This window comes from Lissotriton helveticus, chromosome 10 (genome assembly GCF_964261635.1).
Source record: "Lissotriton helveticus chromosome 10, aLisHel1.1, whole genome shotgun sequence".
NCBI lineage: Eukaryota > Metazoa > Chordata > Amphibia > Caudata > Salamandridae > Lissotriton > Lissotriton helveticus.
In genome coordinates this window covers 848,144,733-848,163,650 of record NC_136071.1, presented here as the reverse complement: position 1 = coordinate 848,163,650, position 18,918 = coordinate 848,144,733, and positions in this window count along the sequence as shown.

The following is an 18,918-nucleotide window of genomic DNA, read 5'->3' as shown; positions in this document are numbered from 1 at the left end:
CAGAGAAAGAGGTATAGAAATTAACCTGCAGAAAATTTATGGCATTTAATAGTTCCAAGAGTACACGTCCTAATCCCCTTTTATATGAAAAACCCCTCGAAAGAGTTTCCTCTTTCATTTATTTGGGGATTACTATTACAGATACAATGGATTGGAGTGAACACATTAAAAAATCTTCTTTAAAACTGTCTCAATCATCAGGTGGGATTATGAAGGTTTTTTCAAAGTCCACCCTGAAATCTATTAGCCCAGCCATAGAAATCTACAAGGTACAAGTGCGGGGAGGGGTTACATATGGGGCTGAATTATGGGGTCATTTTGGTCCGGTGAATTTAACACAGGTAGAGAACAACTTTTTAAGACACTTGTTGAATCTCCCACAGAGTTGTCACTAATCCCACTCCGATTAGAGTTGGGGCTCATGGCAATCTCAGACTTATTAAAACTTAAGCCCCTAATGTACTGGCGCTGTTTGTGGGTCACCCCAGAACTCTCTGTTTATAGAGAGGAACTGTTGGAGGTAATGAATCTGAAGGGGGCGGCTACATTGCCTTGGGTAGCACATATTAAACATATGTTTATTAGCTTGGGGCTTCGGGCACTCTGGGTGGATCCTGAGCTGGCCTGCTCCTCAATTTCCAGAAAATAACTGAAGACCCTTTTTGAGGAGCACAATCTAGCCCAGCTTTACAGCTGCTCTCGAACAGGCAAGTTAACCTCAGCATTCCTAGAGATAAAGGATAGGCCTTGATTTGAATCTGCCCTAGATATCATCAAACCAGCTGCTGCCAGAAAACTTTACCTCCAGTGTAGGTATGGGGTGTTGCCTCTTCATTGCTTCACCCACAAATGGAAGGGTATGCAAATCCCAAATTGTCCGGCTTGCGATTGCCCTGATGAGACAGTATATCATGTGTTCTTCAGTTGCCCCGGCCACTATAAAGCCAGAAAACGTTGGCTGGTGGAGATCTGTAGAAGCCTGGGAACTAGACAATGAGTGGAGGCTTTTAGGATCGTTCAGTATGATACAAGAATCCCTATTGTCTATTCAGTCGCAGGTTTTTTATTTTCCATGTGGTGCTCTCGTAGGTACCTTCTAAAGTCTTCCAATCGGGCAATAGAAGCCCCGAGAATAGAATCACAAGTACTGTAGTTCTTGTAAATTGGGTAGTCTATTCCCTAATTGCTACTTTAAGTCGGCCTTAAGTGCACAGTTTCGCTACCCTGATTTGATTTCAACCTGTTTGCTTACTGTTAGAGGAACCCTAAAGCAACTAGTCTACTCATTTATTACTGTAAAAATCTAATGTATAGAAGTAACCTTTGGCATGACGTAAGCCTAATGTGAGGTATAGGATAAATTTTAATGATAAGATTTGGTCACCTTTTTATGAACTTTTTATACTATTGTATTTATTTATTTATTTATTTATTATCTGCACTATGCACTTTCCATCTATGTATTCTTGCTTAGGGTCCAGTCCATTCCCCTTACGATGTGATTAGTCATTCCGTACTATCAGGATTGTGTATTGTTGTATGTTTATTTTTATTTTCTCGTATTCACTGATACTCATTTATAGTGTTGCTTTTACAAAAATATGTAACTTAACTATGAGGCTATTCTTTTATCCCTTGTATGTATTTTTGATTGTACTTTTGAGGTCATACTGACCGAAATAAAGTTTATGATGATGATGATGAATACAAATTTAACAATTCTTAGTCAGTGAAGTACACCCAACGTTTGTGCCAGACATTTCCAGGAATATTCCATGTCCACTTTGTACATCATAACAGCATCATATCCCTGCTGATATCACAACTCTGAAATGTCCAAATGAAGATGACATGGTGAAGGTACCTACAACAGATCAACACAAAGAGATTAGCAAGTAAACCATACATATGACACCAATCACAGTCCACTTCTGAAGTACACAGTACATGGGTAAATGTCTGTGGAGCATTGTGTTTTAAAAGAAATTAAGTCTTTCTACACAACGTGGCTCTCTTGGATTGGGAAAGAGTGTTCATACAAGAATACTAATTGAAGAAAAGTGCTGACTGCACAGAGGATAAAAGTTACCATATGTGATGTGTGCTGGTGTTTTGTCTCTGTTAGTGTGGAATGGGCACTTCATGTCAACCGATTAGTGTTAGTCACATATTGCTGCCACTTCTCTGTAGCAGGTGCCCAGTTGGCCTAACATAACATAACATAAGTATTTGTAAAGCTCAAGCTCACCCAAAGGTATCTTGGCGCTGAATAACAGATGTTTATTGTTACCCAACTCAATGGTACTCATTTTATCGACCTCAGATGGATGAAAGGCTGAGTAGACCTGTTAGGATTTGAACCTGTGATCATGAGGTCAAACACAGGCCCCTGCAGTGGACACATTAGTCTACTGAGCCACCAGACCCCTTCCACATGTGTTGGGTTAAGGACACCTGACTATTTGCTGATTGCTGGGCCTTGTGTGGCTAGGTAGTCATGCATTCCATGGGGACAACCCATTTGATGACATCAGGTAACTATGGTGTGCTACAAGGACCTAGGTGGACAGAGTGATGACATCTCCTGTTATACACATGAGGGTGGATTTGGGACAAGGTCACGCGTGCATCTGGAGCAGACTGTGGTCATGACATCATTATGGGTGGTTGTGTACTGGTCAAGTAGCATTTATACATGTTCTCATGCCAATGTGGGAGGCAATGTAGTTATCCTTGTAAAAGTTGTGATCCATGTTATTGTGTAATGTGGTGTCTTATATGTTTGCCCAGTGTGTTTATGCAATTGCAATTAACCTATTTCTTCTCTTATTCCAGCATCAACCCAGGGCAGCAAAGGAGACTGGGCTGAGACCATTAGGGAAGCAGCTAGCCACAGTGGTTACCTTCACCGCAGTGACACAGTGGTCCAGAGAGTGATGGGAGTGCCGTCGAGGCACACACGATAAGTCATCATCGCCAAGCTCCAGTGACTATGCCCTGGTGGTGGTAGACACCCCTGAATCTGTCTACTACATCCATGTCCGCCGCCCCCATTTCATCGCCACCCTCCCTGATGCCCCCCACCCAGCTGTCCAGGCCCGCTCCCCTTAGAAGGGGAGCGGGCCTGGACATCAGGCATCTCATACCCTGCACCTGTCTCCCCTGCTGCCTTGAGTGTGGAGGCAATTGACATCCTGAAGCAGATCTCTGTGGGTCAGACTGCAGTGCTGAATGCCATCCAGGTACAAAGCCTCCAGTTCACTCAGATGGCCCTGTACCTGGAAGGCATTCACACTGACATATCTGGCCTACAGAGATCTTTTCAGGCTCTGGCTTCCACACTCACAACAGCCTTCCAACATTTCCAGCTTTCCACTCCACCTCCTGCCTCTTCCCCATCCACTATCACGATTCCCATACCTACCCAAAGCACACACACACATCCTCCTCAACATCCTCACACAGCACACGCAAAGACAAACATAATAAGCAAAAAGACAGCACAACCACTACCACTACCACTACCCAATACCACATCCCCAGACACTGCCACAGCCACTACTGACATTCCACACCCAGACACCACAGCCACACCACCAGCACAGCCACTACTGACATCACACACCCGGACACCACAGCCACACCACCAGCTCAGTCACTACTGACATCACACACTGAGACACCACACCCACACCACCAGTCACAGACACATCACACATTACAAAGCACCAGAAACATTATACACCCAAAGAGACATCAGACACACAGAGACATGCACACATAGCATGCACACCTCAGACCTCCCATCCCTCTACCTCAAGCACCCAATGCCTTGCCTTACCTTCTCTCCAGTCTCCCAAAGAACTTACAGTGCTTGCCCTTGACTTCTTCCCTCCCACAGCAGCCCCCTCCCAAGCCAAAAGGTCTGCTTTCCCACCCCCACCCCCACCGTGCCCTTCCACTTCCAGGTCAACCCCAAAAACTCCTGCCTCCTCCTAAACCACTACCTACCACACAGGGGAGTAAGAAAATGAAACCCACCCACCCTGATATCGACCACTCCCTCCCAAAACCCAAAGGGTCTCTTCCCCACTCTACCCAGGATATTCTCAGCAGAAAAAAAATACTAAACATGTTATCACCCATCACTACACTTAAAGCCTACAAAATACCCCGTATGGTCAGACCCATCCTCCCAAACCCAGCCCTCCCACAGACCAACCCAACCCTCCCAATCCCAAGCCCAGCCCTCCCCAGACCAACCAGCCCTCCCAATGCCAAGCCAAGCCATTTCAAGGACCAGTGCAGCCCCCCAATCCAAACCCCTGTTTACCCAAATAACGTCTCAGAGGTACCTGGACTGCCCATTAGATGCCCCTTTCCTGGGGAGGTTTCCCTGGCAGCGATCTGGTTGGCAAATTACGTGGCACAGCAGTGTGCTGGACTACAGCCCCTATTTTGGGCTGGCCATTGGCCTTGGTGTTTGGACACTGATATGTTTAAAATAAAAATGTCATTGTTCATGTAGACCTCTGTCCTGCCATTGCTAATGATGCTAACTGTTGTTATTGGGGATTTTAGGATGTGTGACAACAGTTGTGTTTGTTTCATCGTGATACCTGCTCCATTTGCAGTGATAAGTATAGTCAGACCATGGGACAAGTTATGGAGTTACAGACTCAGAGTCTCAATGTTCATTGGATGTATATGTGGGATGAGTTTCATTTGCGGCAGACATTGCTTTCAATGGTATCTACTATGGTAAGTATAGCATCTTGTCTTGATCAATGTCCACATCTTCAGGCTTACAGTAATACTTGAGATGTAGAGTGGATATGTGTTTAATGTGTGCAAAGTAGGTATTTTTTACACCACACATAGGGTGTGTACTATCATCATAGCTATTTGTTACTTTGGAGGGCCATGTAAGCATTTACATGGGTGTTCTTTCCACATACTTTTCATTGATGTCTGATAACTGCTGTTGCTGTAGTGTTGTTTTAAGGACTTGCACTTACACACTGGCCACATGTGCATGCCACATTGTGACAATATTGGATGTCCCTAATATACCCCATGCCACTGGTCCTATGCACATGGAAACACAAGTAGATGATAGACAGAGCACAGAAACTTTTCAGGCACTCACCCCAATCACAGATCTGGGCTGAATCCATCATCGTTCTTTAGCTCACTTTGCCGCCTCAGTTCAGACCCAGCTACGTCTGAACTGGGGTGGTGAAGTGAGCTAAAGAATGATGATAGATTCAATCCAGATCTGTGACTGGGGGTGAGTGTCTGAAAAGTTTCAGCACTCCGTCCATCATCTCTTTGTGTTTCCTATGCACATGGAGAAATTGATGCAGGTGGAATATAGACTGTAGCCTTGGCTCGTTTCCTTTCAGGAGTCCTCCTGGTTTGGCTAACCCACATCTGCAGGGAGTCTTTACAATGTGGTCTTTAAATTATATGAGACTGTGGTTTGTGTGAATCCCATTTACTCAACTTTCCATTTTTCATGTGGTTGATGTGTGAAGGCCCATTATAGGGGCCGATTTATGAACGCCTTGCACCGCCGGTGCGTCATTTTTAACATGGGAAAAAGTGACGCACCGGCGGCGCAAGGCCTTCATAAATCTGCCCCATAGTACTTTAGCAGTGAAGGTGTGTTTTATTTTCCTGAGACATCCATACTGATGTATTTTCGATGTCACAACAGGACCTAGATTACGGAAATGTGAGGGTGTCAAGAAGATGATAGCTGTGGTATTCATGAGGAGGTGCTGTTTTGTGACACTGTTATTTGCAAACATCATTACACAAGCTTCGGAGATGTCCACAAATGTAGATTTTGGGAGTGTGTGCCTGTACATTGTCACTGACCTGGGCATAGGGGGACCATTCAGATGTGATGGGAACATACATTCTGTGATGTTGCGTACAGTGACCCACAAGATATATTGGGACCAGGGATACAATGCACCTAGCCTTATCCACGGTGTTATGGCTCCGGCGGGGGTGTATGTAGTGCTTCAACTCCATTATTGATGAATAGTTTGGGACAAAATTGGCTAGGAGAGCTTTTAGTCAGGTGATGTGCAGTGTCTATATTTTCACCAGGGATGTTTGACTTACCCACACTGACACCTCTACATGCTCTCTGTCTTCTATGTTGTAGTAGACTTGTTCAGTGTTGTGATATTTGTGTTTGTGTTCTTCATGTTCTCCACAACAGGACTTTGAGTGGGATGAGTTTACTGGGGGGGGGGTCTCTCACAAGGGCATGAGGGATGTACATGAGGGCGTGGCTTCCAAGGATGTTAGCTGTAAGTCTGTGATTGGCATATTGTTTCACACAAACAATATATTCCTTCTTCTGACATCGCAAAACATCCAGTTATCTGCTATGAGTTACATTGTATCTACAAGAAACCAGGACTATTGGATTTGCCAATGGTCATTAGTTGCATTAATGTTGGAGTAACAACTCTGACTTTATTGCATGATATTGTCCTGATGCTTCTGTTCTGACCTAACAACACTGGGAAAGGACTATTATGAGTCTCTTTGTAATTACAGCTGAGGTAATGGAAGGTGGTACTGCTGCAGAGTTGAATATATTTCGCACCCTGAGTGTGAGGGCAAATATGGAGAGTCTGTTAGGACCCTTCTCTGCATCAGCTTTTTTCAATCTGCCAGTGCTAACCACCGGCAGACCCCAGAACACTTCAAACCCTGCAAAACAACTCTCACTACTCGCTCTTTCAAAGGTCCCTTCAGGCCTCCTCATGGCCAACTTCTCAAGAAATGTGCATTGGCAAGATGTCCCATTGTGATGACTTGGGAACATGTTGCTCACACACAATCATACAGACAAAAGTATGCCCCTGCTTTTCCATGGTGGGGCATCGATTTGCTGAGGACTCTATGTAGTCTGGTAGGTGTGTCACTTACCGGTGGCTGGGTCACAACGGTGTCCATTTTGGTCACCATCGAGCAGGTACAGCTGCGGCAGGACGTGTAAGACATTCTCCATATCAGCACAGGAGCTGAGAAGCTGTGTAGAGGTGGTTGTCGGCCTTATATCCCTCCCTTAACTCCAGTTCATATGAGGGGTTTGCATCTCCACGGTGGGCTTCTCAGAAAGTCGCATTAAAATAGAGCAGGTGATTCATAAGCCGGTCCACTCTCCAATTAGCTCAATTGGTCCTTTCCAACCCTAGCGCAGTCGTAATTTCCTGGCAGAGTCGGCAGGACTACGGTGGTTGGACTTTTGTCTATACGCAAGCATTGTAATCTAGTGGTGGGTGCAACTGCTTCTGATGAGACAGCGGTGGTCCGAACACCACCGAGAGGATCGTGGAAGTCAGTCCGACCGGGATCAGAATGAGGCCCTTATTTACAGTCATGGCAATATTTTGCTCCATTATATTCTTGCAGTTGATATTCTTGTACTTTACAATACTAGTATGTAAAACCTGGATATTTTTTCCGAGTTACTTTTGTGGTTTAAACACATTCTGAAAGCTCAATTAACTGCTACATATGATGGCATTTTAAAAATGATAGAAGTAATAGTCATTTAAGCTCAAGGCTTGAAGAAAACAGATTTGTGTATGAATAATTAGCCTACTACCAATAATAATGCACAAGTGATTTATTCAAAACTGTGTGCCTGAGTTTTCCAATATTTTGACATTTGTGGCAGAGTACCCTGCCAGCCAAATTCCAAATCAGGCTGCATTACAGTGTTCATGTACAGAGATTTATTTGCTTTAATTTCAGTGAAAGAGATCTATTTCAATATGTGTATCTATGATCTTTTTACTATGCCAATGGAGGGGTAGTGCTCTAGTCCTGGAGCACCCCACTCTACTTAAGTTGCAAGGCAGGAGCACGCGCGGCAGACGCGGTGGTTCTTTGTAGAGAGACACTGCCATCTGAGTATTCCTGCTATTGGAATTTTACGGCGATTGGTGTGTTTTATAAATGATTTACTATTTTTTAAACTGCACTGCTTTCACTCCTTACCTGTAATTTTAAAACTGCCTCTTTAATCTTCCAAGCCCCGTTCCGTCGCGGCATCTGCCGTTCGTGCGGAGGGCTAGAGGGAGAAGAGTCCTACTTCCGCTTGCACCACTTCCTGGAGGGGTAGCGCTCTAGTCCTGGAGCACCCCACTCTACTTAAGTTGCAAGGCAGGAGCACGCGCGGCGGACGCAGTGGTTCTTTGTAGAGAGACACCGCCATCTGAGTATTCCTGCTATTGGGAATTTTACGGCGATTGGTGTGTTTTAAAAATGATTTACTATTTTTTAAACTGCACTGCTTTCACTCCTTAACTGTAATTTTAAAACTGCCTCTTTTATCCTCCAAGCCCCGTTCCGTCGCAGCATCTGCCGTTTGTGCGGAGGGCTAGAGGGAGAAGAGTCCTACTTCCGCTTGCACCACTTCCTGGAGGGGTAACGCTCTAGTCCTGGAGCACCCCACTCTACTTAAGCTGCAAGCCAAGCACACGCGCAGAGGACGCGCGCAGCGGGCGCGCCTAAGGCGTGCCAAAGGCGTGCCAAAGGCGTGCCAAAGGCAAGCCCATCTGCGCCCATCCGCGCCCAGCCGAGACCAGGGGCCAGAACCCCTGCCCCGCTTCCCGTAAATCAAACTACACGCCTCAGGTATGACTCTCAGACTCTTCGGAACCTAGAGCCTTTCATGGAGGCCTCCTGCCTCCATGCTATGTGTCCGATTAACTCCGGCTCGAGCTGCCTCAACTGCCACTTTGAACTTAAACCTTTCACAATACTTGATTGCGACTCCCCGCCACCGATTAAAATGTATCTTTTAAACTGCCGCTCCCTAATAAAACACGCTGTAGAATTATCACTCCTTCTGGAAAACCTCAACCCGGATGCTATTTTTCTCACGGAAACATGGCTAAGGGATGAGGTAGACCCCGCTATTAGTAATATCTTACAGCTAGGCTATGTGCTTCAGAGGGTTGACAGGAAAGCGGGAAGAGGAGGGGGGATAGGGATAATGTTCAGGGACTACTACCAATGCAGATCCTCCCCAGCTGAAGTCCCTGACTGTGAAAGCATGAGCTTCGCACTGGAACTTTCACCCACCCTGACCTTCTCAGGCCTACTACTCTATCGGCCCCCTGGACAGATAGGCAAGTTTACTGATTCTCTCCCCTCCCATGTTGCTGAGTTAGCTCTATCCTCGCCAAATTTTACGGTGTTGGGAGATATAAACATCCACTTAGACGATCTCTCTGACTACCAGGCGAAGGCCTTTCTGAATAACCTAGCAGCCCTTCAAATCACCCAGAAAGGATTCGAACCAACGCACAACAAAGGCCATCTATTAGACACTGTCCTCAGTAATGACCATAGGCTTCATGTAGGCCTTCCAATCCCCCTTCCCTGGACGGACCACTTGTTGGTACCGCTAGTCTGGGAAATCCCGAAATCCCCCCCGCGGCCCCATCCCATGCCACACTAATGGGGAGGAATTGGTCGAAGGTATTAGCTAACCAATGGACAAATTCCCTCTTAGCCACCCCTTTACTTTCAGGGGATGACCCAGATTCACTTAACAAATACTTCAATGAGTGGATACAGACCACATTGGATTCTGTGGCCCCCTTGAAAATTCTCAAGAAAAAAACTAAGTCCAAAGAAGCACCGTGTTACACTCCTAAACTGAAAGAGTTAAAGCAAAGGTGTAGGAAATTAGAGAGGAATTGAAGACAGACTATAGGGGTGCAAGACAGAAAGATTTATAGAGAAGCCATCAAGAAATACAAGGCCGAAATCACACTGGCACAATCTGTGTTTTACGAGCAAAAAATAAGGATGGCAGCCAACGCCCCGAGGGAAATCTTCCGAATTGCCAAAACACTGATTAAAACTCCACCAAACCCCCCTGACCCAAAAGAAGCCCAAAACCACTGCAAAAAGCAGGCAGAGTACTTTTTCCAAAAAATACAGTCCATCTCCCTGTCCTTTACTTCAAATGAACATAATCCCCCGGACACGCAAAACACCCCCGCAAACTCCAACTGCCAGCTAGTGGAAATTCCACTGCTTAATGAGGACTCCTTGAACGCAAAAATGTTAAAAGTGTCGTCAGGCTCTCCCACTGACCCTGCCCCCGCGCCATCTGCTGACGATTGCGGACACTATTAGACCATTCTTATTAAACATCTTGAATACCTCTATCACTACAGGAACTGTACCAAAGGCATGGAAGTGTGCGCAGGTCAGAGCACTACTGAAAAAACCTAACCTCGACCCAGCAGCCATGGCTAACTATCGTCCGATCTCTCTTCTCCCATGGGTGAGCAAGCTGCTTGAGAAGCATATCAATTCCATTCTGGTTAACCATCTGGAGGCTAACAACTTATTCCATGATTCTCAAGCAGGCTTCCGCCCAAAGCTCAGGACTGAGGTCGCCTTGTTGACAGTAACTGAGTTAGCCCGGAAGCACATGGATCAAGGCGGCACTAGGGCAATTATGCTGTTAGACCTGAGTGCCGCCTTTGATACCGTGGATCATAATATCCTGGTTTCTCGCTTAAAACATCTTGGAGTCGCAGGTCAGGCCCTCACCTTGCAACAATCCTTCCTAGAAGGCCGGACGTCCAGGTATCAGAGGGTGCCACCCAATCCAAAGCATGGCCCCTCAACCGGGGAGTGCCCCAGGGCTTCTCCCTAAGCCCTACCCTTTTTAATGTCTATATGGTGCCTCTGGCAGAGATAGTGCATCCTTTTGGCTTTGAAATTGTAACCTATGCAGACGACACCCAATCAGTGGTGGCACTGAACCTCCCTGAGGGCACGCCCAGTAACCTGGGCAGCTGTCTGGAAGCAATAACCAAATGGATGGCACTCTCCCATTTAAAACTGAATGGGGAAAAAACTGAACTGATGTTCCTGGGAAAATCCGTTTCACCTAGAGCCACCATTGACTGGCCGACCTGCATGGGTGCCCCTCCAGAACCTAAAGACCAGATCAAAAGTCTGGGAATATGGCTTGATAACAACTTAAGCTTTAATCAGCAAGCCACCAAACTCTCTGCCACATGCTTCGGCCTGATGAGGATGCTGAGAAAAATCTTGCCTCTCCTCCCTTTTCAGGCCCGGAGGATAATGGTGCAGGCAATTATCCTGTCCCGCCTTGACTACGGGAACGCCCTCTATCTGGGCGCTCCGGTAAGCTCTGTCAAAAAACTCCAGGTCACCCAGAATGCGGCGGCACGTCTCCTCCTCGGACTTCCCCGAAAACATTCAGGCACTGCCGCCATGAGAAAACTGCACTGGCTGCCCATACAGGCCAGGATAAAATTCAAGGCGATGTGCATAACGCACAAAGCTATGTGGCAAAAAGGTCCTGCAATGATCTGCTCCTTAGTCACTCCGTACCACCCTCCTAGATCATTACGTTCCAGTACAACCTTTCTAGCTTCAACTAGAAAAATCAAAAGAGCTAGGTGGGGAGGCCGTTCCTTTTCGTGGAACGCTGCCTCCGACTGGAACTCCCTGCCTCTCACTTTACGCAGTGAACCGGATCTTCTTAAGTTCCGCAAAAACCTGAAAACATTCCTCTTTCAGTAACACTCAGCCTGGCGTCATTCCCCCCTCCCGTCTACAGCGCTACGAGGCCTCCGGGTAGAAATGCGCTTTATAAAACTCCATTTCATTTCAATGTATTTTAAAACCAGATTTAACCCATCAGGATAAAAATACAGTTATTTTATTTCTATTTGATAAACATTTTGAAAATAATTAATGAATGTCTTTTAATCCATTACATATTGCAAGGTAACAGCCTTAGTAATACAAAACTAAAACAAAAATGTCCCTACTTTGATTATCATGTCACAATGCTCTTCGATTAATCTGTAGGTACAGGAACTGAGCTTATTGCACAGATTTCCTTGTAACTTTCAAGTTCATCATCACTTCCAGACAAACACATGCTAATTTCTGATCACAGGAGATCTTGCCCACTGTTTTGTTTTCAATCTCCTTTGTATTTTGTTAAACAAAACATTTATATTTACCTTTGTTATAAAGTCCATGGTTGCAATGTTACTAAACTGTTGTGTAATATGTTTCTCTTTGTGTCAGTATGCAATTACGATTTCCTCCCTTTTATCGTTTATTTACTTGCTCTGTTATTTAAAATCTACTTTGACTCAGATTGTGTTTAGCTGTTTCAAAATGTGAACCTACAGTATTTTTGTGGGCTTTATTCTGGCAATTCTCTAGTTTTCTAATTTATTGTGGTCTATCCAACGTACACCAGCTAAAAAATGCATTTTATAATGAAGAAGCAATAGTTTTAGTCTTTAGTACTAGATACTTAAGTTTGATTTTAGCAGTTGTAGAGATGTTGGTGGCAATCACTTCTTATAAAGTTGGACCAATATGCATGTTAGTGTAGATGTTTACCTTTCTTTGAGTACTCATGTATTTTGGTCTCATTCTGGTATTTTTCCTCTTTTGGCTACCTCTGTAATAAAAAAATAAATGTTTAAGAATTTCTTTTAACTCATCCTAATACCATATCAGTTTCCAATCATTCCTTATTACATTATTGATCTTTCTATTTTGTAAGGAGTATTTCTGAATGTGGATACCAATTCTTCTTCTTTTTGTTTGGTCGAAATGTATCACTTTTGCTAATTAAATGACAGCAGCAATATACTCTAAGGTAGCCCCTTTCATTTAAATGGTTTCCTTTACATTAGGTTATATTTCCCGTATAAATGATATTCACTGCTTAATCTGTGGTACTCAACATATTGGAAAATAATGACTAATTGTTTTTTTATAATATAGGTCAGTTTTATTCCTAGATTACTCTCACTCAAATGAAAGACATACTAAAGTACTTGCTCATTTTGGAAAATATCATCTATATTGCAAATGTTATAAGGTCAGTTCTTCCATCCTATCTGTATTTTTTTAAAAATGGTCCTTGTCATTCTTCCCAATGAAGCTGTTGCCCTAGTTTGGGGATGTGGATGAGCCCTTCATGGTTCCCGGCAATTGAAGATAGTATTTTCCCACTGCTCAAAAATAATTATAGCACTGCATAGACAGTGAGCAGTCACCATCGCCAAGAAGGGAAGGAGGAAGCAGGAACACCAGGCTCTAGGTGGAATATACATTACGTGCAGTTTCCCCCTCAGGCCTCCAAAGCTGCAAGGTACAGCTGTAGTGCTATTGAAGTAAGTGGGAGGTATATAGCCTTTGGTATCAGTTAGAACCTGCCTCTTGAACAAGAGAAATTGAGGGAGATGGCTACATACAAACAAGAGTTTTAAATTTGCACTAGGGTAGTAGGTCAAGATTGGGGTGCGCAGGTAGAGCTGTGTGTGTGTGTGCTCCAGTCAAATAATTAATATAAGAGGCATGCTGCAGGTTGGGATGGAGGCTCATGAGCAAAGCTAGGTGTATGTCTCAGCACTGCAATTACAGTGGTTTTGCAGGTAAGGACTCTTATGTATTACAAGGGTAATAGGTGGCCCTTACTGATTTAGTAAAAAGGTAGCCAAGAGAGTTTTAGTAAATTATATAGCTGTGTGTGTAGATATGGACAGCCCTCCATCAGCCTGCAGAGCAAAGCAAAACTGAGGTGAGAACACGGATAAATGCCACAATCCATCTGCTTTCACCCACCCAGATGCCAACACAAACCCAATAGCACCAAGGAATACTTGGCTACCAAACTATGAGCCCCAAGTCCATCAGGGAGCGAGGCACAAACAGCCATCGGAGACCGAAACAGTATACAGGTGCCAGACAAGGGTAGGTATGGGCCCAATTGTAAAATATTTTCCTTCTATAAAATGCCTAATTTTCAAAAAACGTACACAAAATTATGCATATTGTACAAATTAAATTGCCTGGTATGTTATGTCGAAATTGAACATGATATACCAGCCTAAAACTTGTTTTATCACAAAATGACTGGGGGCCATGCTGCAGATCAGTTTCATAGTTCCCAAAAGAACTGTTTTCACTTAAACCAGTTTCTCATTAGAGATTATGTGAAAAAGCATACCCAGTTAAACTAATTACACAAAATTACCCTCATGTGGTAAAACTTTTAACCAGAACTAGAAAGAGGAAAACTCAACTTCTGTCCCAAAACACCCTAAGCACTAAATGGGTGGGTCGAGGGGACACAAAGCCTTGGCAATATGCCCCTACCCTGCCAGCAATTAAATATCTGAGTAAAAACACATGGGTAAAATGACAGAAGCAACACAGAAGCCCCAAGCCCAACAAGGAGCAAGGCAAGGATTTCAACAGAAGGCAAAGCAGTTCAAAGGTCCACATTAGGACACAAAATCCCAATTCGTGGGTCAGGCCCAACCACAGCCAAAAGCAAAGGGAATAGCCTACAAAAGGAGGGGGAGACACACAGGCCAGAAGGCAGCAATCACACTGAAAGGGCTCCCAAACACAACCCCCCCATGGTACACTGGAAGCCTGGGTCACCCAGTGCAGAAGGGTAGCACACGCAGAGCACTCCTAACCCAGTAAAACACAGAACAGGGTTCATGGGACTGCCCCTTCACATCAAATAATGTGTGTGTGAAGAAAGGGCTGCAAGGGCTGCATGATGTAAGCACACTTATTTTGTAATGGTTAGGTAAACCATAATACTATAACTACAATTACAACACCACAATCCAATTACAAAATAATCCTATAACAAGGAATCTCAAACTGAAATTAATATCAAACTTGGTCAACCGCTTTATTGCTAACCCTGTGTTGTATAGAAGGTAAACAGATGTTAATCACAACACTATTAAAATTGCAGTTTATCAATTGTCTAAGATTCTCTAAAAACTTAATGCAACAGCATACAGATCTCGCTCAGGCTATCTCCTTTTACTAATGGACTTGCAAAATAGTTACTCATTTGTTATCCTTCCAGGCCTTTGAGTGGAAGACAAAGACAAGGGCCCCAACCCACAATTAGCATACCATAGCACAATACCCAAAGGGAAGACTGCACATAATAGACACCTTCATCCACCACATGTAAGAAAAGGGGGGTGGGAAGACGCAAAACTTGCCCCAACGGTGTCTGGACAGAATATCCGAAAGCATATTGTAATACAAAAATATAATGTAAAGAATATCAGGATATGAAAATATCTCTGACAGCGAAGGTAAAAATTTAGTGTTGTTTATAATATTGTTGTAGAAAATATCGTTCTATGCAATATTGTTTGTAAGCGTTAATGAACATGTAACTTATTAGTGTGTTTGATTGCATCTGTTTATTTTTTATTTGTGCTTTTAGAAAGATAATTTAATAGTCATGAAATTGTTGAAAGATGTCTTTTTGTTGTATTAATGCATATAAAAAAATTGTGTTATACTGGATTTTTTTGTAGCGGGATATTGGATTTTTAAGGGATAAGGGTGGTGAGATTGAAAAGAATAATATTTTAAATTACATTTTATGTTCATACTTTTGAAGATATACTCATTATTGATTTTGATTTTTCAAATTTATTTTGATACATTAATATTTTAATAAGGTTTAATTTCTTGTTAATATATACATTGTTGGTATTAAACATTTTGTTATCAAAAAATATATAACACAATATTTAAAAATGTTTTAATATAAAAGTGTACTTTATTATTATTTATTAATGAATGTATTTTAAATTGCAGAAATAATTTTAATTATTTTTGTTTGAATATTGTATGTTTTAGAACTATATTTTAAATGTTTTAAAATATGCATTTTATTTAAATATTTTTTTACATTTTATGATTGTTAATTTTGGACTATTAGTTCATTTGTCATTTTATGGATTAACATTTGGAAATGGTAGTAAAAGTTTTCAAAAATATATTAATCATTAATGGTAATTAAAAACCGAGCATCGTAATCCCAATGGTGGAAACAATGTCCATTGGGATTACAGGTCGGACTCCGCCGTCGGAATCTAGCCGGAATGACTGGTTGGTTTCAGTTCTGACCACCTAAATTGTAATTTGGTGGTCGGAAGTGAAACCAACGATGAATGTCTCCGGTCTTTCTGACACTCATTGTAATCAGCCCCTAAGTGATTATTATGTCGAATTGTTTGGTTTATGCGTTATTATTTTATGTGATGGGTTTAGTTTGTTTTTATTTTCTTGGCTGGTGATGCATACACCTTTAAAAAAATATATATATATATAGTTTTATTATTTCAGGCTTGATTAACTCTGGAATTGTAATTCATATTTTGACTGTAATAAAATATATTTAATATTAAAAATGAAAAAGATTTGGTATTTTCGTTTAAAATTTGCCATACTTTTTTGAGGACTTTGGTAGTTTTCTATTTATTTTATGATGTGATTTTGGCTGCCATTTCTAAGTAATGTACCACTACCAATCCCCATCCCCACAACCACATCTTCGTCACCTCTTTAGATAGCTCACCCCTCCCCACCTCCCCCATTAACTCCATTACAGATTCTACTCCAATCTCTCCTTACACAGCTACATCTGAACAGTCTGCAGGCCCACCCTCTCCCCCTCCCTGCACTATGAATCTCACCGTCCCTCTTCCTACAGCCCACACCAATACCCCCTCACATCCCCTCTCTACTCCCCCCTTTCCAGTGACTTTCACTCTGCAACAATGCCACACACCGAATCAGATCCTCCTAACGCACACATCAATACCCCTTCACAACCCTTCTCCACCCCTCCCTTCTCCACGGACTACCACACTGAAAAACCACCATTCTTCGAACCAACTCACGTCACGCCCTGGTACACCACACAAGCTACAACCCCTCCTCACTTAACCACAGTCCAGGCTACCAATATGACAACTCCTACATCTAACCCCAGACTAGATGAGATACTACTATCCTTACAAAAAATAAAGGAAAACATCCAAACTCTGCATGATCTGATCCGGCAACAACCCAAGCCACAAGCGAAACCCATTCAGCGGCCTTGCACTAGCCCCTCGCCTCAGTTGCTCCCCAGATGGAAAACAGTACCTTACCTCAATGCCTCATCCCGTCCGATCAGGGAAAAGAAAACCTATCACCGAATGATCTTACTTCCCTACTGCATTCCTAGTAACCCTCTTCCTTACCCTCTAAACCAGCGCACCCCGAGAATACACCAAAACTGTCCTTAATCCAACCCATCCATTCCAATGCCTGTAGAATTACAAGACTCACTCCCAGAGGTATTGTTGAAAACAACCTCAAAAAAGTACCCATCTCCCATGACCAGAACACCACCCCGACCAAGGCCCAGATAAAATGTATCCTACTAAACTGTAGATCGGCAGCATGTCATGCCACTGATATAGCTGACCTCATTATAACCAATGAACCCGACCTTGTAATTTTAGCGCAAACTTGGCTAAATGAATCATCCACGCACATCTTAGACATACTAGTTCCCCCAAACTATCACATTACAAGACTAGATAGACTTTATAGGCTAGGTGGTAGTATTGCCTGCATCCATAGGAACAACCTCTCTGTGAACCGCTCCAACTCCCCGGTGTTCTCCTCCTGTGAATACCTTTGCCTACACATCACTAGCAATAACAAGCCAATATGCTCACTACACTCTTTCTACCATCCTCCTGGTAATAACCTTATGTTCATCGAACATATGATGGATATTCTAGCCACAAATGTCGGACAATAGAATACTCAGATCTTCCTGGGGGACTTCAACCTCCACTGGAGCGATCCTGACGATCCAGAGGTCAATAGCCTCAAAGCTTTCCTATCCGACCTTAACTTGTCACACATCTGTGACAGCCCCACCCACGAAAAAGGCTCAACCCTTGATTTAGTGATTTCCAAAGCAGACTCTAACCAGCTGGAATTGATTCTCCCTTGCGACTGGTCTGACCATCACATAATCACTTTCCATATCAAGGAAGTAGTTAAACTACTCTCTGTCCAACACATGAGAATATAAATGTGGAAGAGGAACCTAGAAAACATCAATCCTGCTGGTCTCGCATCCGCTAGTCACATCCTCACGCCCCCACCGGATGGATTAAAGGATGTGCAGGATATGACCAATCACTAATTCCACTCTATGAACAGGGTACATGACAACTTAGCTCCCCTACAATGGAACAGAGTCTCTAAAAAAAGCTCAATCTAAGGGTGTATCCCACTCCCCCCAAGCCAATCCCGAAACACTCCCTAATTGCCCGGAACTTGCCTCCTTTTTCACAACAAAGACTGAAAACTTAAAGACAGACCTACTTAATGATCTATTATCCCTTACCAACCCACATACGATCTCCTCACTGACCACACCAGGGACCCCGCTTAACTGCTCTGCAAAGCTGGACTGAAAGAACAACGCCTGCTGGACCGCCTTCAACTTCTACAGCAAAGAAACCATCCTTAACACGCACACTGCTTTGAATCCCTCCAATCATTTCATAGACCCTCTCCCAGCATCCCACTTAAAGACCCTCATTCCACTGCTAGTGCTCCAATGGACTAGGATTATAAATACCTCTCTTCTGCAAGGAACCATCGCAGACATCCTCAAAGCGGGTCAGGTACCCCCATCCTAAAGAAAGCATCGACTAACCCATCAGACCTGAATAACTATCACCCAATATCCAACATCTCGACCCTGGCCAAACTACTTGAAAAATTTGTCCACATGCAGCTTAGTAACCACATAGACCACTTCAACCTGCTCGACCAATTCCAATCAGGCTTTCAATCAGGGCACAGTACCGAATCAGCCATGACCCACATAATAGATGACACATTACAAATACTGGATCAAAACAAAGCCTGCTTGCTAATCCTACTTGACTTATCCTCAGCCTTCGATACAGTCAAACATAACAACCTACTTGACTTCTTGAAACAGAATGG